The sequence below is a fragment of the Moschus berezovskii genome, chromosome 15 (genome assembly GCF_049115385.1).
Source record: "Moschus berezovskii isolate FMDL1 chromosome 15, NW_MosBer_1.0, whole genome shotgun sequence".
Lineage (NCBI taxonomy): Eukaryota > Metazoa > Chordata > Mammalia > Artiodactyla > Moschidae > Moschus > Moschus berezovskii.
In genome coordinates this window covers 85,868-109,260 of record NC_142474.1, presented here as the reverse complement: position 1 = coordinate 109,260, position 23,393 = coordinate 85,868, and the positions used below count along the sequence as shown (strand labels likewise).

The following is a 23,393-nucleotide window of genomic DNA, read 5'->3' as shown; positions in this document are numbered from 1 at the left end:
CAGGAGTGGGGAAGGTTTCAAGGTATCTCAGGCGCGTCCCCTTACTCTGCGCTCTATTTTTGATGGACAGGAGTGGGGGAGGTTTCAGGGTGTCTCAGGCGCAGTCCCCTTACTGTGCGCTCTATTTTTGATGGAGAGGTGTGGGGGAGGTTTCAGGGTGTCTCAGGTGTAGTCCTCTTACTGTGCACTCTATTTCTATCTCCATGGGCTTCCCTGCTGGCACAGTCAGTGAAGCGCCTGCCTGAGATGCGGGAGACCCGGGTTCAACCCCTGAGTCGGGAGGATCCCCTGGAGAAGGACATGGCAACCTACTCCAGTATTCTTGCCTGGAGAATCCCATGGACAGAGGACAGAGCTGGGTTCTAGTCCATAGGGTCACAGAGAGTTGGACACGGCTGAATGACCAAACACTTATTTCTAATACATTACATCAGCTCCACCTCAGATCATCAGACATTTGATCCTAGAGGTTGGGAGCCCCTGCTTTAGTTCCCTCTTTACACAGCTCTGGCCTGCTTCCTCCTCCTCTTCTACCTGCAGAACTACCTGCTGGGCTTTTCTGAGTGTGACCATGAGCCTCCTTTCCTCACTACCTTTCCTGATCCTAAGTCCCTTCTCTTAACTGGGTTTCCCTGATCTCCATTGAGACACCTTTGCCCCAGGTGGCCCTAGTGGTAAAGAACAAACCTGACAATGCAGGAGTTCGATCCCTGGGTCGGGAAGATCCCCTGGAGTAGGGCACGGTGACTCACTCTAGTATTCTTGCCTGGAGAATCCCATGGACAGAGGAACCTGGCGGGCTATGGTCCACAGGGTTGCAAACAGTCGGACATGACTGAAGCGATTTAGCACAGCGTACCAAAGGACATTTGCACTGCAGACTCAAGTGATTGTTTTGGCTCTTTGGAGTCCCTTGTCATTCCATGTGTATGTTAGGGTCAGCTTGAGTATTTCTTCCTAAAGGACTTTTGTAATTCATATTGAATCTTCATTTCAGATTGAAGATACATTGCATAGCATTGCCATCTTAAGTCTTTTCATCAGTATTGAATATCTTTACATTTATTTAGGGTTTTTTCCAGCAATGGTGTATAATTTCCAGTGTGACATCTTTTCCTCCTCATTAAATCAATCCCAAAGTATTTTATTAATGTTGACATTATTGAAAGCACATTAAATTCCTTTTCAGATTACTAATTTCTTGTGTGTACAGATAAAACTATGTAATTATTTATTTTTATCAGTTTGGACAACTTGATAGTTCATTTAAACTTTTGGTTATAAGCCAGCACTACATTATTAGGTTGCTTAGTTTGTTCTTGCTTTGGCTATTGAGAGCTACTTCCATTGGCTCTTGTTTTCATTTAACATTTCTCTTTGTGGGTTTTTTGCTTTATCTTTCTTTACTTTCTCATACTTGAAGATTATCCTGGCTCATATATTTACTGTCTCAATTCTAGTCTCAGTCATTTCTTCAAAGAGCTTCTGTCATTTATTTATTTTTTACATTAAATTATTTTTGGCTATACTGGGTCTTTGTTGCTGCACGCGGGGTTTCTCTAGTTGCAGCGAGCAGAGGCTACTCTCTAGGTTCTGTGCCTGGGCTTCTCTTTGCAACAGCTTCTCTTATTGCAGAACTTGTCCTCTGGAGTGTGCAGGCTTCCCTAGCTGTTCGGGGGCTTAGTTGCCCCTGTGCATGTGGAATCTTCTAGGACCAGGGATTCAACCAATATCCCCTGCATTGGTAGGCAGATTCTTTACCACTGGACCACCAGAGAAGTGTCCTGTTCCCCTTTTATTAGAGAGTGATATTAAAAGCATACATTTAGGAGCTAATATGCTCAGCTGAAAACGCATGGAAATATATACATGTATTCCAGCTTATCTTTGAACATATTCAGCTAAAGATAATTTATGGTGATGTCTCCAATCTGATCATTGTGACATGGGTAGTCACAGGGCCCACGTGAGTTCTCATTGATAAGATGGCTCCATATGTTGACCTTGCAAACAAAGAATAGAATCACAGTGATCCGTGAGACGACCAAATTGCCCAAATAGCAAGCTGTTTTCTCACTGGCGCCTGTCTTCTCAATGCTGCAAGACACCAGATTCCAGACCTCCGGATACATGACCATCCCATGAGAGGATTTCTCACTGGTGGGGTATAAGAAGGACTCCGTCAGAAAGGGATTGCTGGTTCTCCTTAAGGGCCGGTCACCCTCTGGTTTCCCTCTAATACGTTTCCTTTTCTTGCCTGACTGCCCGGCTCGCTCTCTTTTTCTCTGCACTCGCCTTACTTTCTGGCGCCCAAACCCGGGAGGGAAGATCCACCGCAACTGGGTGGGCTCCTCGGATGAGTCCACCTCTGGTGGTCCCCTCCCTTGGACCTTGCCGAGAAACTGAGACGAGTTCTGGGATGGGACCCTCCACTCACCTTGCTGGCCTGACATGCACACCACACACTGGCCCACTGCATCCGTGGTAATATAGATGTTTCAATGCTATTCTGTCACATCATCCCACCTTCGCCTTCTCCCACAGAATCCAAAAGTCTGTTCCTTACACCTGTGTCTCTTTTGCTCTTGTGTATAGGGCCGTTGTTACCATCTTTCTAAATTCCATATATATGTGTTAATATACTGTATTGGTGTTTTTCTTTCTGACTTACTTCACTCTGAATAACAGGCTCCAGTTTCACCCACCTCATTAAAACTGACTCAAATGTGTTCTTTTTAATGGCTGAGTAGTACTCCATTGTGTGAATGTACTACAGCTTTCTTATCCATTCGTCTGCCTATGGACATCTAGGTTGCCGCCATGTCTTGGCTATTCTAAGCAGGGCTGCGATGAACACTGGGGTGTGGGTGTCTCTTTCAGTTCTCGTTTCCTCAGTGTGTATGCTTACGAGTGGGATTGCTGGGTCATATGGCAGTTCTGTTTCCAGTTTTTTAAGGAATCGCCACAATATTCTCCAGAGTGGCTGTACTAATTTGCATTCCCACCAACAGTATAAGAGGGTACCCTTTCTCCACACCGTCTCCAACATTTACTGTTTGTAGACTTTTTGATGGCAGCCATTCTGACTGGTGTGAGATGGTACCTCATTGTGGTTTTGATTTGCATTTCTCTGATAATGATTGATATTGAGCATCTTTTCATGCCATCTGTATGTCTTCTTTGGAGAAATGTTTGTTTAGTTCTTTGGCCCAGTTTTTGATTGGGTCATTTATTTTTCTGGTATTGAGGTGCATGAGCTGCTTGTATATTTTTGAGATTAATTTCTTGTCAGTTGTTTCATTTGCTATTATTTTCTCCCATTCTAAAGGCTGTCTTTTCACCTGGCTTAAGTTTCCTTCGTTGTGCAAAAGGTTTTAAGTTTAATTAGGTCCTGTTTGTTTGTTTTTGCTTTTATTTCCATAACTCTGGGAGGTGGGTCATAGAGGATCTTGATGTGATTTATGTCAGAGAGTGTTCTGCCTATGTTTTCCTCTAGGAGTTTTATAGTTTCTGGTGTTAAATTTAGATCTTTAATCCATTTTGAGTTTACTTCTGTGTATGGTGTTATAAAGTGTTCCAGTTTCATTCTTTTAGAGGTAGTTGACCAGTTTTCCCAATACCACTTGTTAGAGATTGTCTTTTCTCCATTGTATATTTTTGCCTCCTTTGTCAAAGATAAGGTATCCATAGATGTGTGGATTCATCTCTGGGCTTTCTGTTTTGTCCCATTGATCTATATTTCTGTCTTTGTGCCAGTACCATACTGGTCTTGATGACTGTAGCTTTGTAGTATAGTCCAATTGACTTCCTACTTTTGCATTCCAGTCCCCTAAGATGAAAAGGACATCTTTTTTTTTTTTTTTTGGTATTAGTTCTAGAAAGTCTTGTAGGTCCTCATAGAACCATTCAACTTCAGCTTCTTTGGAATTAGTGGTTGGGACATAGACTTGGATTACTGTGATATTGAATGGTTTGCCTTGGAGATGAACAGAGATCATTCTGTCATTTTTGAGATTGCCCCCAAGTACTGAATTTTGGGCTCTTTTGTTGACTATGATGGCTACTCCATTTCTTCTAAGGGATTCTTGCCCACACTAGTAGATGTGATGATCATCTGAATTAAATTCACCCATTCCAGGCCATTTTAGTTCACTGATTCCTAAAATGTCAGTGTTCACTCTTGCCATCTCCTATTTAACCACATCCAATTTACCGTGATCACGGACCTAACATTCCAGGTTCCTATGCAGTATTGTTCTTTATGGCGTTGGACGTTACTTCCGTCACCAGTCACATCCACAACTGGGCACTGTTTTCACTTTTTCTTCATCTCTTCATTCTTTCTGGAGTTCTTTCTCCACTCTTCTCCAGTAACATATTGGGCACCTACCAACCTGGGGAGTTCATCTCTCAGTGTCATATCTTTTTGCCTTTTCATACTGTTCATGGGGTTCTCAAGATAAGAACACTGAAGTGGTTTGCCATTCTCTTCTCCAGTGACCATGTTTTGTCAGAACTCTCCACCATGACCTGTTCGTCTTGGGTGGCCCTACACAGCCCGGCTCATAGTTTCATTGAGTTAGACAAGGCTGTGGTCCATGTGATCAGTTTGGTTAGTTTTCTGTGATTGTGGTTTTCGTTCTGTCTGCCCTCTTATGAAGAAGGATAAGAGAGCTATGGAAGCTTCCTGATGGGAGACAATGACTTGGGGAAACTGGTTCTTGTTCTGGAGGGCGGGGCCATGCTCAGTAATCTTTAATGTAATTTTCTGTTGATGGGAAGGCTGCGCTCCCTCCCTGTTGCTTTGCCTGAGGTCAGTGTTGACCCAGCTTCCACCAGAGACTCCTGGACTCTCACAGGGAAGTCCAGTTCAGTCACTTGTGGGGACACTGCTCTTTTCTCCTGGCTCCTGGTGCACACAAGGTTCTGTTTGTGCCCTCCGAGAGGCTGTTTCCCCAGTCCTGTGGGAGTTCTGTAATCAAATCCCACTGGCCTCCAATGTCTAATTCCCTGGGGGTTCTCAGTCCCTTTGCCAGATCCCCAGGATGGGAAATCTGTTGTGGGTCCTGGAACTTTCTTAACAGTGCGAGAATTTCTTTGGTGTAATTGTTGTGCAGTCTGTGGGTCATCTGCTCGGTGGCTCTGTGGTGGGGCTAATGGCGACCTCCTCCAGGAGGGCTTGTGCCACGTGCTGCATGACCCAGGTCTGCTGCAGCCAGAGCCCCTGTCCCGGCAGCAGGCCGCTGCTGGCCTGTACCCCCGCAGGAGATCCTCACACGCTCAGAGGCAGGTCTGCTCAGTCTCTGCGGGCCTCTGGGTCCTTATGCCACATGCTGCCTGACCCAGGTCTGCTGCAGCCAGAGCCCCTGTCCCCGCGGCAGGCCGCTGATGGCCCCCGCCCCGCAGGAGACCCTCACGCGCTCAGTGGCGGGTCTGCGCTGTCTCTGTGGGCCCCTGGATCCTGGTGCGGAGGTTGTGTTTGAACCTCCGCGCGTCTCTGCCGGGCACGGGGTTTGATTCTAAGCGCGATTTCGCCCCCCTGCCGTCTTGTTTGGGCTTCTCCGTTGCCCGTGGACGTGGGGCGTCTTTTCTCGGTGGATCCAGCATGCTCCTGTCATTGCTGTTGTTTCGCAGTGAGTTTCGTTTTGGAGTTCTCGCAGGAGAAGGTGACCACACGTCCTTCCACTCTGCCATCTTTCCCCTTTCAAGTTATTACAAAATGCTGAGTGCAGCTGCCTGTGCTATACAATAGGTCCTTGTTGATTATCTATTTTGCTTTAGTTTTTTAAATGTTGATTTCATTTGATTATTTCATCTATTTTTGGCTGCACTGTCTTTGTTGCTGCGCATGGGTTTTCTCTAGTGTCAGTGAGTGGGGGCTACTTTTCCTTGCGATGTGAGGGCTCCTCATTGCAGGGTCTTCTCTTGTTGTGGAGCACAGGCTCCAGGGTGTGCGGGCTGCTGTGGCTGCAGCACGTGGGCTCAGCAGCTGTGGCTCCCAGGCTCTCGATGTGAGGGCTCCTCATTGCAGGGTCTTCTCTTGTTGTGGAGCCCAGGCTCCAGGGTGTGCGGGCTGCTGTGGCTGCAGCACATGGGCTCAGCAGCTGTGGCTCCCAGGCTCTCTCGCACAGGCTTAGTAGCTGACTGAGAAACCCTCACACTGCAACCAGGAGAAGTCTCAACTGGAGGAGAGTCCACGCAGCTCAGAGACCTGGCGCAGCCAAAATAGACAATAAATGAATAAATAAAATTACAACAGCAGCAATAACCCCCACAAAAATCAGAGCTGATATCAGGTAGCCCGGTCATTAGGTCCATTTGTCTCTAGTTCATCCCTGCTGCTTTCTTTCTGAAATGGAAGGAAAACTACAAGGGGTGGTCTGTGGGAAAGGCAAGCACCACGGTGTAAGTAGCATGGGGTGAGAGGAGAATAGGTGCAGGATGTAGCTCAAGCAGACTTAGGGAGCAGAAAAGCAGACTTAGCTACAGAGTGCAGATTAGGAGCAGTGAAGGAAAATCTAAGCGGGATCAGGCCTGCTCGCTGTTCTCTTTATCTTCTTTGTTCTCAGAAAAGAAAATCATTTCTCTCTTTTCTTTTCACTGTGAGAGGGTAACAGGGAGGAAGGCCATGGGTCTCCAGAAGGAGGAAATAGCCTGCAAGTGTCGGACATTTTTATCTCTCTTAAGCGGCAGAAGGAAACAAACTAGCAATATTATTTTCTTCTATTTACAAATTTAAAAGGAGGTTTCTCTTAAAATACTGTGTTGCCATAATGACACCTGGTTTCACCTGAAGTTAACTTTTCTCAAACCTTGAGTTAACCAATGCATTTTTCTTATGGAAATGTTGGTCTTAAGCTATGTTAATGTACTATGTATGAGGTGGCCAAAGTATTGGCGTTTCAGCTTTAGCATCAGTTGACTCACTGGAAAAGACTCTGATGCTGGGAGGCATTGGAGGCAGGAGGAGAAGGGGATGACGGAGGATGAGATGGCTGGATGACATCACTGACTCGATGGACGTGAGTTTGAGTGAACTCTGGGAGTTGGTGATGGACACTGGCATGCGGTGATTCATGGGGTCGCAAAGAGTCGGACACGACTGAGCGACTGAACTGAACTGAACTGAACTGAATGTACTATGCATTTACCCCAGACTCTGTCTTCAAGTCGGTTCCACCTAATGGCTCAGAACCTACTTGACAAACCAGTATGTTATACTCAGATATTGTTCCCCTAGTCTATGTAAACGAAACTATTTGTATGGTAATCTGCCCTTCTACAAGATTCAGGTCAATCTTTAATGGCCCGGGATGAATCATCTGGTGCCAAGAGTATCCCAAAATGCATTTTATGGATTGTTGAGAAACTGAGGAAGACGTTGCCAGTGGAGAAGGTCCTCACCAGAGGCAACGGGGAAGGACAGGCCTCGCTCAGCACGGCTCTAACGTTCTCATAAACATCTTGCTCTTTGAAGTTGTTTCACTCAACCCTTAACAATTTTTAGCATTTAGCCTAAGGAACACTCCCTGCTGTAAGAATGGGTTAGCATAAGAACGGCCATCTTAGAGGCCGGAAAAACCGTTTTTACTGAGTATGTGACTTGAGGGAAGAAGAACTAGATAAAACCTGGGAGACAAGTTAATCTTAAGTACCAGGAAGGCAAGTTAATCTTAAACACCAAGAATGTGGGCAGCTTCGACACTGAAAATTAGGTAAACAGGTCTGATAAACTTATCTCCTTAAGACCCCAGGAGAGAGATAGGCACAGCTGTGTGTGTGTGTGTAAAGAAAATTCCTGTGAGTTAGGTAATTTAGAAATATCATGATTTGAAAATGCTATATAACCCCTTGGCTCTGAGTGCTCAGGGTCCTTGTTGAAACCCGCTGCGTCGGGCGGACACTTGGACCCCAGCTAGCTGGAAATAAACCTCGCTGTGTGTCTTGCATTATCGTGAGTGTCCTCTGTTCCTTTGAGGGAAGGGCGACTCCGGACTCTAACATTTGGGGGCTCGTCCGGGATCCCAAGACCCCTCCTCAAAGAGACAGACAACCTCCGATACCGAGGTTTGCACAAAAGCTGCGGCAGGAGGTTTGGCCACCTCCCAGAGGGGAGGACTGAAACAGGTCCTCGATGGGAGGGACTGAAACAGGTCTCTGCCCGGTCCCAATTGAGAATTCTCGTGGAAGGGAAGAAGCCGGTTACGACCCTGGAGGCTCCATTACTGGAAGTCGTGGGAGACGTCCCCGACGAAGGGGTGCCTGAGCGACGTCCACAGTGGACGCCGTTTGGAACCCTAGGTGAGGGTCCTGAGTGTTGTGTGAATGAGACGGCGCCTGTGAATGTGGTGTGGCGGACTGGCCAGTGGATGTTGAAAAGCTCGGTTCGAATTTGTGTGTTCGCTGGAATTGTATCCTTTGTCTTTTTCTGGCTCTGCAAGGTCTGTTCAGGGGCGAATTGATCACCATAGCCGGCATAAGGCCGAGGCCCAGCATTCGCGCTGGAAGACAGCTGGCTCTGCGGGAGAGAGGAGGTCTCTCCCGATCCGGAATCTGGTGGGCAGTGGACGCCCTTCGGTAAGGTTACTTTAAACTGCAGGAAGCCTCAGAGGTCTCAGAGACCTAGTAGTGTGTTTTCGGCCAACGCTTGTCTGTCCTCCGTTTGTCGTGTTATCGTGTGTGCCGGCATTGTCTCTGTCTCTCTCCTGTGTCTTTTCTCTCCCGTAATCTATTCTGTGGTCATAGGTCAAGGAAGCTCTACCCCGCTCTCCCTCATGATGGATCATTTCTCTGACTTTAAATCTAGGGTGCGAGACTTGTCTCTGCTAGTGAAGAGGAATAAGCTGGTGACGCTCTGCTCCTTGGAGTGGCCCACTTTTAATGTCAGGTGGCCGAGAGAGGGAACCTTCAGCCTACCCACCATCCGGGGGAAGGTTCTCACGCCCGGCCCTTCCGGCCACCCGGACCAGATGCCCTGTATCCTGGTCTGGCAAGATCTGGTGGAAAACCCACCAGCATGGATAAAACCTTTCGTTTCTATCCTTTTCATCCATAATCCCACCTGGGATGACTGTCAGTAGCTGTTACAGGTGCTCTTCACCACGGAAGAATGGGAGCGGATTCTATCGGAAGCTCGGAAACATGTCCCGGGTGTGGACGGGAGGCCCACCATGCAGCCGAACCTAATTGATGAGGGATTTCCATTGACCCGGCCCCAGTTGGACTTTGAGCGCGCAGAAGGTAGGGAGCATCTCCGAGTGTACCGCCAGACTCTTATGGCAGGCCTCCGAGCAGCTGCCTGGAGACCAAGGAATTTGGCTAAGATAAAGTTGTTCAGGGATTGGTTTTGGCTATGGAGATTAAATGAAAATTACACTGCGAATACAATCCCCAGAGCTCGGGTCAAGTAAAAAGGATGAATCGGACCCTAAAAGAAACATTGGCAAAATTGGCAATACAGACTGGCGGGAACTGGGTGACTCTCCTTCCTTATGCCCTTTTATTGTTTATGGGGTCCCTCCGCCGAACCCCTATAGAATCGTTCCAACTGTTTTTATAAACTAGTACATTTTATATTGTAATATCTAATTCATGACTGAAGACTCGCACTGTGTCTGTCTTAATATGTCTTGGTATGTCTTATATGTCTTTGTCTCTGAGTAATATTTTTGAAGTTAATTTGTAAATGAGCACTATTTAATTGGCTTAAAAAAGGGTAAGTGCTTACAAATCAAACAATTCTAAATTAAATAATAAATTCCAGGTTCATGTAAACTGGAAAATATTCAGTATTAAATACCTGATATTAATGTTTGTTGATCTATCTAATATAGACATGTCTAAGAGTCATCAACATTAAGCATATTCTCATTGTACCTCAGTTCAGTGCAGTCGCTCAGTCGTGTCCGACTCTCCGCGACCCCATGAATCACAGCACGCCAGGCCTCCCTGTCCATCACCAACTCCCGGAGTACACTCAAACTCATGTCCACAGAGTCGGTGATGCCATCCAGCCATCTCATTCTCTGTCGTCCCCTTCTCCTCCCGCCCCCAACCTTTCCCAGCATCACAGTCTTTTCCAGTGAGTCAACTCGTCGCATGAGGTGGCCAAAGTATTGCAGCTTCAGCTTTAGCATCAGTCCCTCCAATGAACATCCAGGATTGATCTCCTTTAGAATGGACTGGTTGGATCTCCTTGCAGTATAAGGGACTCTCAAGAGTCTTCTCCAACACCACAGTTCAAAAGCATCGATTCTTCGGCGATCAGCTTTCTTCACAGTCCAACTCTCACATCCATACATGACCACGGGAAAAACCATTGCCTTGACTAGATGGACCTTGGTTGGCAAAGTAATGTCTCTGCTTTTTAATATACTATCAAGGTTGGTCATAACTTTCCTTCCAAGGAGCAAGCGTCTTCTAATTTCATGGCTGCAATCAGCATCTGCAGTGATTTTGGAGCCCCAAAAAACAAAGTCTGACACTGTTTCCACTGTTTTTCCATCTATTTCCCATGAAGTGATGGGACCAGATGCCATGATCTTTGTTTTCTGAAGGTTGAGCTTCAAGCCAACCTTTTCACTCTCCTCTTTCACTTTCATCAAGAGGCTTTTGAGTTCCTCTTCACTTTCTACCGTAAGGGTGGTGTCATCTGCATATCTGAGGTTATTGATATTTCTCCCGGCAATCTTGATTCCAGCTTGTGCTTCTTCCAGCCCAGCGTTCCTCATGATGAACTCTGCATATAAGTTAAATAAGCAAGGTGACAATATACAACCTTGACGTACACCTTTTCCTATTTGGAACCAGTCTGTTGTTCCATGTCCAGTTCTAACTGTTGCTTCCTGACCTGCATACAGGTTTCCCAAGAGGCAGGTCAGGTGGCCTGGGATTTTTACAAAACTTAATATTCCGTGATTTTTCATTATGGAGGCCCACAAACTTTAAGCTTAGTTACTGGTCCTTCTAACAACAATGACTGATATTTAAGAAGCCTACTGTCTGTCATCCAAATATTAACTTTAGAATTTAAGATTCCACTCACATCATGAGAAGTCAATACAGTAAGGTTTCGTCCATTAATTATTTTTAAAGCTTCAGGTGCTAATAAAGCTGCTGCCACAATTACTCTTAGGCAGTGGGGCCACCCAGGTGAAGTTATATCTAATTCTCTACTTAGATAAGCAATAGGTTGCTGGTGAGGCCCTCGGGGTTGTGTCAAAACTCCCAAGGCCACACCTTTTCTTTCAGTGACAGTCTGACCCTGTGGGCAAGCTCAGAGCGGGAGCTTGCAGGAGAGCAGTCTGAAGAACCTTAAAAGCCTTTTGAGTATCTGGAGACCAAACCAGTTTGTTGGTTTGGGCCTGCTGAGTTTCAGCTATAAGTTTATATAAAGGCCGGGCACGTTCCCCATAACCTGGAATCCAAATGATTCCCAAAAATCCTCTCAATTGTCTTAAAGTCATGGGTAGGGGATGATTTGGTATAGGTTTAATTCTCTCAGGGCCTATGGTCCTAGTTCCTTCTGATATGATTAGACCCAGATATCTGATTGTTGACAAAGCTGAGCCTTTTCTCTTGATGCCTTGTAACCGCAGCCTGCCAGAAAGTTTAAGAAATCTTCTGAGGCTCGTGAACAAGCTTCCTCTGTCTCAGCACAGAGCAAAATATCATCTACATATTGTAACACCACCGCTTCAGAGCTATTAAAGTTTTGTAGATCCCATGGACTGTCAGGAAATCCCTGGGGCAAAACTGTCCAGGTTAACTGAGAAGCTGGCTGCGTAGGGTCTTCAAAGGCAAATAGAAATTGACTTTCCTCTGCCAAAGGCACTGAATAGAAGGCATCTTTCAAATCAATTACTGAGAAATATTTGGCTCGTTCAGGAATTTCAGACAATAAAGTATAAGGATTAGGCACCAAGGGGTGTAAAAGAACTACAGCCTCATTTTTTTATTCGTAAATCTTGAACTAGTCTCCATTTACCATTTGATTTCTTTATACCCAGAATAGGAGTGTTGCATAGACTGTTACAGGGAATTAATAGTCCCTACTCCTTTAAAGTTTCAATGATGGGTTTTAACCCTTCCTTAACCTCAGGTTTCAGTGGGTACTGTTTTTAATGTGTAAATAAGTGCGGGTCTTTGAGCTTGACAACTACAGGAATAGCATTTTGTGCTCGACCCACAGATTTTCCATCAGCCCATACCCTAGGATTTACATTTTGTTCAATTAAAGGGAGAGAAAGGGAAGGCTCCATATTCATGAAAACAGAGGCATGGACCTTGCTCAGTATATCCCTCCCCAAAAGGGGTGAGGGAGACTCTGGCACAATCAGAGACTCGTGTGAAAATAGCACCGAATCCCAGTCACAACCGACAGGAACACTGAAGCGATATGTTTTGGCTCGTCCAGACAGTCCCATTGCGGAAGTGGATTGGGAAGAATGTGGGCCAGGGGCTTCAGTAAGCACGGAGCAAGTTGCCCCAGTGTCTAAAAGGAAATCGACAGATTGGCCTCCCACAGTTATTAATACCCGGGGTTCCTCAGGTGTAATTAGGACGGGAGCTTGTGTGGGGACCGCCGGGCATCTTCAGTCCTGATTATCTTGAGAGTCTGACCCCGGAGACCTACGCCTCTGGGGGCAGTCTCTCTTCCGGTGTGGTCCTTTGCAGACGGGACAGGGTGCCGGGGGCGGCTTAGATGCCTGAGGGCAATCCCGCTTGAGGTGCCCCTCCTTTCCACAGTAATAGCAGGTCCACCCCTTCTCACCTGAGTCCCTCTGGGCGTTTTTCCCAGGCTGTTTAAGAACGTTTTTCATAGCCAATGCGATGGCTTCCGCCTTTTCCTTTGTTTTTTTCTGCCTTTCTTTCTTTTCCTTACATTCCCTACCGTTGTAAGGTCGAAACAGCCCAATGATGTTAAACAAAAGAACCCAAACACAAATAGATAATGTAACAGGCTTTAATGGCTGCGCACCCCCGGGCGGAACCCCAAGACCTAACAGAGCGAGGTCAGGAAGTCCGCGCTGAACAAAGGCAGAGAGCGACTTATATAGCCTCTCAGTAAGGAGCAGCGCAATTCTTCCCAAAAAAGGCGAGGCCTGAAGTGGTGGTCTCTCATAGGTCAGTTAGCCAGGGGGCAAGACTCGGTTGTGTAAGGTCACGGAAACGGGCGTCTCAAGCTGTAAGGAAATAACCCAGACACCAAGGGAAAGTAACAGGCTTTATTGGCAGTGCGCTCCCGGGCAGAACCCACTGACCGCAAGAATGGCCACGAGGAGTTCTGCCCCGAACAAAGGCAGGGTGCGATTTTTATGCCTTCGGGGCAGGAAGTGGCATCATATAACCTGGACAGGCCTAAAATAAGGTAAAGCTTGGGAATGAGAGATTTTGAATGGTCAGCTAGTCGAGGTGGTGAGACCGGGTTGGTCACTCTGGAGGTCAGGAAAGGTGGGTAGATCTCGGCAGAGGGTTATCACGTCAGAGATTCCTCAGCGGTTTGGCGGGACTTTTTCCCTCCGACGGGGGGATGGAGAGGGGAAAAAGGAGCTGAGATAGCCACCGGGAAGGGGAAGCCAAGAAGGCCACCAGGGTCCGACCTTACAGGTTGGTTGCCTGATCTGCTCAAGGTTGTGCTGACACAGCTGAATAGTTCTTGCTGTTTCTGGGCAGAATGCTGTTTCTGGACAGGAGGTTAGGAGGGGGAGGTTCAGTTCAGTTAAGTTCAGTCGCTTAGTCGTGTCCGACTCTTTGTGACTCCATGAACCACAGCATGCCAGGCCTCCCTGTCCATCACCAATTCCCAGAGTTCACTCAAACTCACGTCCATTGAGTCGGTGATGCCATCCAGCCATCTCATTCTCTGCCGTCCCCGTCTCCTGTTACCCCCAATCCCTCCTAGCATCAGACTTTTCCAGTGAGTCAACTCGTCACATGAGGTGGCCAAAGTATTGGAGCTTCAGCTTTAGCATCAGTCCTTCCAATGAACACCCAGGATTGATCTCCTTTAGAATGGACCAGTTGGATTTCCTTGCAGTCCAAGGGACTCTCAAGAGTCTTCTCCAACACCACAGTTCAAAAGCATCAATTCTTCAGCGATCAGCTTTCTTCACAGTCCAACTCTCACATCCATACATGACCACGGGAAAAACCATAGCCTTGACTAGATGGACCTTGGTTGGCAAAGTAATGTCTCTACTTTTTAATATTCTATCTAGGCTGGTCATAACTTTCCTTCCAAAGAGTAAGCGTCTTTTAATTTTCTGGCTGCAAACAGCATCCGAAGTGATTTTGGAGCCCCAAAGAATAAAGTCTGACACTGTTTCCACTGTTTCCCTATCTATTTCCCATGAAGTGATGGGACCAGATGCCATGATCTTCGTTTTCTGAATGTTGAGCTTCAGAAAGGTGCCTTTCTCTTGTGGCACCTGGGCCATGGGAGTTTCTGGAGGGCAGGAGTGCCCAGGGACTTGGGGCAGGGAGGCGTCGCGCCTGTGCTGTCCGAGCCCACCTCCCGTGTCTCGGTTTCCTCGGTTACCGAGAAGCAGCAGCGTCTCCCGAGTCTTGTGGGGACCGCTCCAGAGCTGACCCAGGGAGGCCTGGGGTGGGGTGAGCTCCCGCCATCCTGGACATGCGGGCATGGGGGAGATGCTGGGATGAACCCAGACGAAGGAAGGGTGTATGGACAAGCGCCATGGCGGCGAGAAAGGCACCTCGAAGAGGGACCAGGAGCCTGCAGAGCGGGCTAGGCTCAGGGCTCAGGGCCGGGGGGCCGTGGGGGCTGCTGCAGACAGGCTCTGCGTGGAGGAGGAGGGCCTGGCCGCGCGTCTGGGGACGTGTGAGGCACCGATTTGGCTGAGCTCCAGGCTCCTATAGGGCCCCTGGGGGATGTGTGGTGAGTTGTGGAGCGTTGGGGGAATCCAGTGCTGATGCGGGGTCATCTCCACAGACCCAGTGACCGGCGGGTGACGGCAGCCACCCACCTGCTCTCGCTTTGTTGCCTGCCTGCCTCAGGAGGCGCCGTGGTGTCAGCTGACAGGGGAAAGGCAGGGAAGGAGTCTCCGCGTCTTCCACTGCAGCCCCCGGAGGCCTGAGGAGGCTCCTAGCAGAAGGGTTGGCTGGGCGGTTGTCAGAGGCTCAGCGCCTGTGGCCTCTGTGAAAAAGCATCCTGCTCTGTCCATAGGAGCAAAGGGGAGGGTTGCCCAGCGGGAGTCACAAGCTGCCGTCATGGGTCAGGCACGTGTGCTGGAACTTTTGTGGCCCATTTTTTGTTCAGTCCTCAAAACTTCCTGGCAAAGTCAGTATAATCATCGCAGGTGTGGGAGCTAAGGGTCATCTGGCAGGTGAGACCCCAGGGCTGGAGCCTCTGAAGTCTCCCTGGCCTGATGCCATGTGCACACAAGCTGCTGAGTCTTTTGCTGTGGCTGTCACTTTTGTGTCTCCCCAGAGCATGGCCCAGAATCCATGGACAATAGTTCTTCAGTCACTGAAGAAAAGAAGCAGCATGCAAAAAAAGGCAAAGGTAATTCTGGACCTGGGAGTGCACGTCCCATCAGTGGGAGGCAAGCGCTCACCCTCAGGCCCCAGATGTCCTCAGATGTAGCTTCTGGTGGGAAGGACAATGAGAAAAGGTTCTGTTTTCATTAGAAATTGGATTACTGAAACCTGAAATAACAGGAACGTAAGCAACAAAATAGGATTTAGTTTTCTTCCAGTAATGAGGAGTGAGGGAGGCAGACCAGGGCTCTGTGGAGCTCTACCAGAAGCAGTCCTACAAAATCTTCCAGGTGACCAGGTTCTAAGTCTTTCTGCTCCACTATCTTTACTTTCGGGTCTTTCAACCACAAGGTTGTTGCCTGGTCAAAAAATGGCTGTGGCAGCTCCAGCCATCACATCTGCTTCCAGACAGGGAGAAGGAGGAAACGGAAGGGCTAACTCAGCCATCCTTGGGAAAAGATCTTCCCCAGAAGCCCCACCTAACAGTTTCTTGCCACATTCCATCTGTTATGGGGCCATCAGTATCTGCAAGGGAAGCTGAGAAATGTAGCTTTTTAGTGAGTCGCAAGGTCACCACCTGTTAGGAGATAGAAAGGGATGCATCTAGCAGCACATGCCTTGTCCTCTGGGCCCTGCTGTGTCCTCCATGCCTTGGCTTCCTGGACTCCCTCCTGGTTCCTTGGCTGTCCCCACCCCCAGCCCGGCCCCGCAAGCCAGTCTGCTCCTCCTGAAGAGGTGTGCAGCTCTGAGCATGTTGCCTGAGCCTGTCCTTCTCTGGCCAAGCTCCCGCCCTGGGGCTGGACTTCCCCGTCTACCCTGCCCATGCCCACTTCCTCCTCCTGTTAGTTATCAAAACCCAAACCTGCCTAGAAGTAGAGACTGGAGGTCAGTGAACTCGTGTGCTCATCACCAGATCAGAAGCAGACGAGATTTATCCATGTTTGCTTCACCGGTCCTTCTTCTCTTTTTTCTTTTTTTGTCTTTGTCAGAATATTTTACTGTTTCAAAATTTGTTGTTTCTTTTGAAGTGTAGTTGTTTTACACTGTATAGCAAAGTGACTCAGCTATACACATATATACATTCTTTTTTATATTCTTTTCCATTATGGTTTATCCCAGGATATTGACTATCTGTGCTGTACAGTGAAAGTGTTACTCAGTCATATCTGACTCTTTGCGACCCCATGGACTGTAGCCCTGCCAGGCTCCTCTGTCCATGGGATTCTCCAGGCAAGAATACTGGAGTAGGTTGCCACTGCCTCCTCCAGGGGATTTTCCTGACCCAAGGATCGAACCTGCGTCGCTTATATCTCCTGCATTGTAAGGTGGGTTCTTTACCACTCATGCTGCCTGGGAAGCCCTGTTTTGGCTGCACTGGGTTTTAGCTGGGCACACGAGAGCTTTGTCTTCATTGTGGCATGCGGGGTCTCTAGTTGGCAGCGTGTGAACCCTCAGTTGCAGCATGTGGGATCTGGTTCCCTGACCAGGGGTCAGACCTGGGCCCCCTCCATTGGCAGCACAGAGACTTAGCCGCTGGACCCCCAGGGAGGCCCCTGTGGTGCATGTGAGGCGCCACATCTGAGGGACGAGGTGAGGTGTCTGTCTTTTTCTCTCTGACTTCACTTTCTGTTCGCTGGTTGCATCCACGTTGCTACAGATTCTGCCAGGATAAACTCCAGACGTTATTTCACTCCTCCAGTGTGCATTTTTCAAATATCAGGATCTTTCTCACACGCCCAGCAGCAGATAACCAGGCCAACATCAGACTTTCCCGGTTATCTCAGGAACGTCTTCCCACAGAAGACTTGTTCTCGTCCAAAGTCAGTTGAGATCTGAGCACCTTCAGTCTTGTCTAACCGAGCAGAGCAGCCTCCGTGCCCTTTCGCCCTCTGTGCTTGCCTGGTGGGGACGTGGTCTTACTAACCCTACAGCATGACCCTGTGGTGAGCACGTCTGCTCCCTTCCTGGTGGGGTCACTGAGGCTCTGTCTGTGGGCTCTGCATTTCCTCTGGCTCAGCGTTAACCAGGGTGCTTGAGAGAACCTCTGTCTGCCTGTGTGTGCACACACCTCTTCCCGGTGGGCTGTGTGCCTTCAGCTGCCTCCCTGGGAGCCACCTGTGAGCCCTGGGTTCAGCCTGATCCCGCATTGCCAATCCCAGCTGTTCACCCACCAGTTTCTTCTACCCATGATGCTTGCACTGAGCTGAGCATGACATTATGGGCCAGGGGCCTGCATTGTGGCTTGTCTGTCTGTCTTCACTGAGGTACCATTCCTATGCAGTGCAATGACAAACCTCCAGGTTACAGTTTGATCCATTTTGATAAATGTGTACAACTCTGTGTACAGCCTCCACCCCTTTTGCCATCTAGAATGTTTCCCTCCTTTCTCCCGAGGATGGATGATGGTCTGCTGTCCCCATCAGTTCAATTCAGTTCAGTCACTCAGTCGTGTCCAACTCTTCGCAACCCCATGGACTGCAGCATACCAGGCCTCCCAGTCCATCACCAACTCCTGGAGTTTACTTAAACTCATGTCCATCGAATTGGTGATGCCATCCAACCATCTCATCCTCTGTTGTTGCCTTCTCCTCCCACCTTCAATCTTTCCCAGCATCAGGGTCTTTTCAAATGAGTCAGTTCTTCGCAGCAGGTGGCCGAAGTATTAGAGTTTCAGCTTCAGCATCAGTCCTTCCAATAAATATTCAAGACTAATTTCCTTAAGGATGGACTGGTTGGATCTCCTTGCAGTCCAAGGGACTCTCAAGAGTCTTCTCCAGCACCACAGTTCAGAACCATCCATTCTTCCATGCTCAGATTCCTTTATAGTCCAGCTCTCACATCCACACATTACCACTGGAAACATCACATCCTGCCTGCCACCGGCCGGCTGCCGGGCACCTTTATAGTCCAGCTCTCACACCCACACATGACCACTGGAAAAACCACAGCCTGCCTGCCACCGGCCAGCTGCCAGGCGCCCTCGGAGCCCCTGACGCTCCCCGTCTGTCCTTGTTCATCTCCCCACCGGAGACGGGGCTTCGCCGGCGGCAGGAGCTCCCCTCCCTTCAGCCCCCCAAGCACAGGTCCTGTCGCCCATCCTCTCCCTTCCTTCTTTCATCCTGCTGGCCGCGTGGGACCCTTTGAGGTGTCTGAGGGCCTGGCTGGTCCAGCGGGTGCTCTGTGACAACCCTTCTGTGCGCACGTGCATCGCCGATGCGTTTGTGGGGAGAAATGGGCTCCGCGTCCTCCTGCTCGTCCACCATCTGCTGTTCTGAGGCTGTTTTCCCCACGCGTACCAGGAGGACTGGAACTGCTGCTGGGATGTTAAACTTTAGAAGTTGTCACTGAACATCTACCAGAGTGACTGTACCAGCTCACAGCCCACCACCAGGTGTGAGGGCTTCGGTCACTTTGCGCCACTCCAGCCCTGGGCACCGGCCCTTCCTTTCTGGGTTACCTTTCTGGCATGCCGCTGGGCATGCGTTAGCATCCCGTGTTCCCCGTGACCAGCGAGGGGGACGAGCTGTGTTTACGGGCATTGATGATTCTTTGCTATGAAGCACCTGCCTTCGGCCCACTTTTCTACTCGGTTGTCTGTCTCCTTAGTTTAATGATTCCTGGGCTTCCCTGGCCGCTCAGTGGTAAAGCATCTGCCTGCTAATGCAAGAGAGGCAAATTCGATTCCTAGGTCAGGAAGGTCTCCTGAAGAAGGAAACAACCAATCTATTCCTGTAATCTTGCCTGGGAAATCCCACGGACAGAGTCCATGGGGTCGCAAAGAGTCAGACATGACTGAGCACGTACAAATTTCCTTTTAATTTGAAGATTTTTTTAAATGATGAACCCTGTTTCTTCTAAATCGAGGGTAGTAGGAAAGCAACCACATTTTTAAGCCGTTAGGTTGGAGCCCTCTGGGTTCCATTTTCTCTGACACCTGGTGAGCTGGGCTGTGGGAACATCTCCCTTATGCCTGGGTGAGGGCAACAGGACTGGGGTCCTTGGCAGCCCCAGCCTCCCCAGCACCCAGGCGCTCTGCCCTCCCTGCTCCCGCGGCTCCTGAGGACACAACCGCTGTGCCGGCCTCCGCGCCCCTGCAGGCAGGTGCGCACACGCCAGGGTCAGTCGGTTGCATCGCTTACAAAGGGCAGGCGGAACTTCTCTTCCTTATGGCCTCGGGGTTCCTGAGACTAAACGCGAGGACAGAGGGCCAGGAGTGTAGCAATATCTGAGACACAGGAAGGTCTGTGTTCACACGGTCTCTCAGATGCAGGAGACAGAAGCTAAACAGGCTAAACGAGGCAGGGAAGTTTAGAGAGCTGGGAGGTCCAGGCTCGGACTTCAGGCACAGCTGGATCCGAGCGAGCGTCTGCCATTCGCGTCTGCTTTCGCGGGCCTCCCTCGCTGGGCGGCGGGGACACCGGGACCCTGGAGGCACAGATCGCCCCTGGTTCTCCAACGGGACCTCTCCCTCCCCAGCGTCCAAGAATGTTCCTGACCAGCCAGCGAATCCTTTCCACATGTCTGGGGACGTGGACTTCTTCTTGCTCAGAGAACAGGAGCGGAACAAGTCTCTCTTGGTGAGTATCTGGGGGGAGCCTGCCCACCTCGGCCAGAGCGCTGGTCCCCCGGCACTCTTGCTCTAGGACAGTCGATGGCTCACACCGCCTGTGAAGCCTCCTCGACTCCGCCTGGCCCCAGGTCTCTCATCCTACTCTCGTACCAGTTTCACCACCGCCATTCCTGGGCTTTTGTCACGGGGGCCCCCAGCAAGTGTCTGTCCCAGAGACTTAGCCAGCGTGTCTTATCTTCTGTGGAACCTGGAATAGACGCCATCCCCTCCCAACACCCTCTCTGACCCCCAGGCCCTAGGAGACCCCCCGAAAGCTCTAACCTTGCACAGTCCTCTCTCACTGGTCTTGGAGGCCAGACACATGCACACACACGTGCACACACTGCGTGTGCACACACACAGTTGTGTCTCTACAGTGCTTAGGAGGTCCAGGATCAGCCCTGTCCCCCAGCTCACGCTGTGTCTGCATGCTAGCAGAGTCTCTTGCACCACCATGTGCCCAGTTAGTCCACCCCTCCACTGCCCTGCAGAATGACGGACCTTACCCCTCCAGGCTGAGGGGACTCACTGAGTGGGCCATGTTTCTGGGACACGTGGTCAGAGGCACAGGCGTGGCCAGTGTCCCGGGCTCCCTCAGGGGCTGCCTGTGTACCCCCAGCTCAGGGCTCAGCCTCTGAGATTCCTCAGGCAGAGGCTCCCTCTGCCACCCTGACCAGGACCAAGGACACTCGGGAACAGGTAGGTCCTCCGGCTCTACTCCAGACCTGATCAGGATTCCACGGGTGCCAGTCATGCTCCCACCTCCCGCCTGGATGGAGGGGTGACAGACCCTGAGCCAGTCTGAGAGGTACTTGAGGCAGTGCATCCGCACACATATGCACACACACGTGCACACACGCACTGTCATGCTCACACACTCTTAAACACACGGATACGTGTGCACACCCCCACACATGAGCACACACACTCACAGACATGCATGCTCACCCACACACATGCACACCCACACACATGCACACACGTGTACACTCACATTCATGCAGACACACTCATACATGCTCACCCACACACATGCACACACACGTGTACACTCACACATTCACGCACAGACACATGCTCATACACGCACACCCACACACATGCACACACTCACACACGTACGCACATTCACGCACACATACATGCACACCCACACACATGCACACCCACACACATGCACACACGTGTACACTCACATTCATGCAGACACACTCATACATGCTCACCCACACACATGCACACACACGTGTACACTCACATTCACGCACAGACACATGCTCATACACGCACACCCACACACATGCACACACTCACACGTATGCACATTCACGCACACACTCATACATGCACACCCACACACATGCACACATGTGTACACTCACACACATGCACACACGTGTACACATGCACATTAACGCACATGCACATACCCACACACGCACACCCATGCACATCCACACACACGTGTACACTCATGCACACACACTCATATATGCTCACCCACACACATGCACACACACGTGTAGACTCACACACATTCATGCACAGATACACACCCATACACGCACACCCACGCACATGCACACACACGTGTACACATGCACATTCATGCACAGACACACTCACACTCATACATGCACACACTCACCCCACACACACACTGACACACACTTCCCCTTCATCCAGAAGCGGCGCAGCCTGGACTTCCTTCTCCCAGCCTGGACCGGCCTCAGGGACCCTCTGCCTTCCTTCAGGGCCCCCTGCCCGCCCTTCCCACCCCCCCCCCAGCACAGCTCCAGCCTGCTCACACTGAGGAGCCTCTGAGTGCCTTCAAACTGCAGACCTTTTCCCACTGGAATGCTCACAGGTGACACTTTCCCAGTTTTATTGTACCAGGACACACAAATCAGGGCCCACCACACATTACAGGGCAACAGGCGTTGTTACTGGCAGGACCAGTGGGATGTTGGATTTGACCAGGGGAAGCCGCATGCAGGCTCGAGCCAGCAACATCCTCAGGGCCTGGGTGGCAGGAGGGGTGGGCACTAGACCACCAGGAAGAAAGCCCTTCCCCAACCTGAGACCCCCCCCCCAAGTGAAGGGCTGGGGCGCTGCAGATCCCCAGTGACCCCCAGCCCCAGGTCACCCCTAGTAAGTAGCAAGCTTCCTTATCAAACTTGGAAACTCTGAAGATCCAGCTTCTTTGAGCCTTGGTTTGTCAGATTTAGAAATCACAGCCCAAGACACACGGTTTTAGTGTGACCTTCGGACAGATGAGGCAGTGAGCGTGTCCCTGCACCCCTGGACTGGAATCGCATCTGACCAGGGTTCCCCAGTTCCTCTGGTGCCCTGCCTTCCTGCACCCCATTCTCCACAGGGAGATGCCCGTCACCCTGGGCGCTTCCCCCTGCACAGGGCACACGCGCAGGCCCCTACATCCCTCCAGGGGTGCACCTTTGCCTGTCGCCTGATGGGACAGGCAGCGGGGAGGGGCCGGGCCCGGTCTGTCCGTCCCCACCCGACCCTGCCCTCCCGCCCGCCTCCCACAGGACCGGGAGCAGAAGAAGAAGCTGCCGGTGCATGAGAAGATGACCTACTCGTCCAAGGTGTCTGCCAAGAACACCAGCCTGCGCCGCGAGCTGCAGCTGGAGGATGAGACGGAGGACCAGGAGGAGCGGGCTGAGCAGCTGCGCAGCTTCCACGAGCAGGTGGCCTGGAAGCTCGCCATGACCCGAGGTGCACCCCGCCCCCCCGCCCCGTGGTCCCCAGCCCTGGTCCCCAGGCCCGCCTTTGCCCTTCCTGTATGAGCAGCACTTTTAGAGGGCTTGAGCCATGCGGGGTTGTGGTGCGGTGTGTGTGTGTGTGGTGGGGGGCAACGGGTCCTCTTCATGCCCGACCTCTGCCTCCCAGGCCGCAAAGATCAGTTCCAGATGCACTGCCGACCAGCAGCCTTTGAACCCTGGTGTTGCGTGCAGTCAGAGTGCTGACCTGCACCGTGAGCGCAGGCTTGACTGTTGTCAGATGAGGCGTCTCACTCGGCTCGTCTGTCCTGGGCAAGTCAGCTTATCCTGATGCTGCCCCTTCTGCTGATCACTAGCCTCGTGGGTCCTGGGATTCAGGTCTTCACTCACCATGAGCGCAGGCTTGACTGTTGTCAGGCGGGGCGTCTCACTCGGCTCGTCTGTCCTGGGCAAGTCAGCGTGTCCCACTGATCACTAGCCTCGTGGGTCCTGGGATTCAGGTCTTCACTCACTGCATGTAGTGAGAGGGAGCTGTGTGTGTGAGC

General features: G+C 50.4%; 1 pseudogene across 1 annotated transcript in view; it reads left to right on the top strand.

Annotated features, from left to right (window-relative positions):
* The window catches only part of LOC129535271 (cilia- and flagella-associated protein 100-like), a 43,671-nt pseudogene that overhangs the window by 7,893 nt on the left and 12,385 nt on the right, over positions 1-23,393 (top strand). Inside the window, exons 2-5 of the transcript XR_016039067.1 lie at positions 9,090-9,240; positions 15,449-15,523; positions 19,975-20,075; positions 22,657-22,843. The product of XR_016039067.1 is annotated as a cilia- and flagella-associated protein 100-like (transcript). The remainder of the gene's footprint in view (positions 1-9,089; positions 9,241-15,448; positions 15,524-19,974; positions 20,076-22,656; positions 22,844-23,393) is intronic.